The sequence below is a fragment of the Nematolebias whitei genome, chromosome 18, assembly GCF_014905685.2.
Source record: "Nematolebias whitei isolate Nwh7 chromosome 18, NemWhi1, whole genome shotgun sequence".
Lineage (NCBI taxonomy): Eukaryota > Metazoa > Chordata > Actinopteri > Cyprinodontiformes > Rivulidae > Nematolebias > Nematolebias whitei.
In genome coordinates, this window is record NC_056515.1 from 994391 (window position 1) to 995306 (window position 916).

Consider the following 916-nt stretch of genomic DNA (forward strand, 5'->3'; position numbering starts at 1 on the left):
ACCACATGTACCATGTGTACCACATGTACCATGTGTACCACATGCACCACATGTACCACGTGTACCACATGTACCATGTGTACCACATGCACCACATGCACCACATGCACCACATGCACCACATGTACCACATGCACCACATGCACCACATGCACCACATGCACCACATGTACCACATGTACCACTTGAATCCTTGAATAAGTGAAAGTACGCAGCCTGATGGAGGTCTGGGTGTTGGCCTGTCCTGACAGAGACCTGCCTTGGGATTTACCCACGCTGTAAATAACCACAGATCCAGATTCTTCAGCTACTGCAGCTTCATCATGGCTGTTGAATGAACCCCCTCCCTTCAGCCATCACTGATCCTCTGTCCTGTGTCCCCCCTCCTTCTTCTCTCTCTGAGCACAGAGGGAAATCCCTGTCCTCAGTTAACCTTTCTCAGTGATTGCTTCAGAACAGAAACTCTGTTGCTTAGTCAGCAAATGATTAATGTTCGCCGCCTGTATATGTGTGAGTTTGTCTGTTAGCTAAATACCTTGTGAACCATTGGACTAATTATCTGTACGTACATCCAACAGTTTTTGTGCAACAGAGTTATTTTTGTATTCAAACTGATAAAAGATGGTCGCCACAGCTAATCAAACTGACTAAAGCTCTGTGACTTGTACAGATAATGAGCTAACGTTGGGTGTGGTTGTAACCACAAACTCATTAATTTACAGTTAATCTTCATCCCTTCTCATCATCAGTTAATCTTCATCCCTTCTCATCATCAGTTAATCTTCATCCCTTCTCATCATCAGTTAACCTTCGTCCCTTCTCATCATCAGTTAATCTTCATCCCTTCTCATCATCAGTTAATCTTCGTCCCTTCTCATCATCAGTTAACCTTCGTCCCTTCTCATCATCAGTTAAT

The 916-nt window shown here is 44.0% G+C and overlaps 1 protein-coding gene across 1 annotated transcript in view; it reads left to right on the forward strand.

Moving 5' to 3' along the window:
- The window catches only part of LOC119425163 (electrogenic sodium bicarbonate cotransporter 1), a gene marked incomplete at its 5' end in the record, with an annotated part of 64762 nt that overhangs the window by 36769 nt on the left and 27077 nt on the right, over positions 1–916 (forward strand).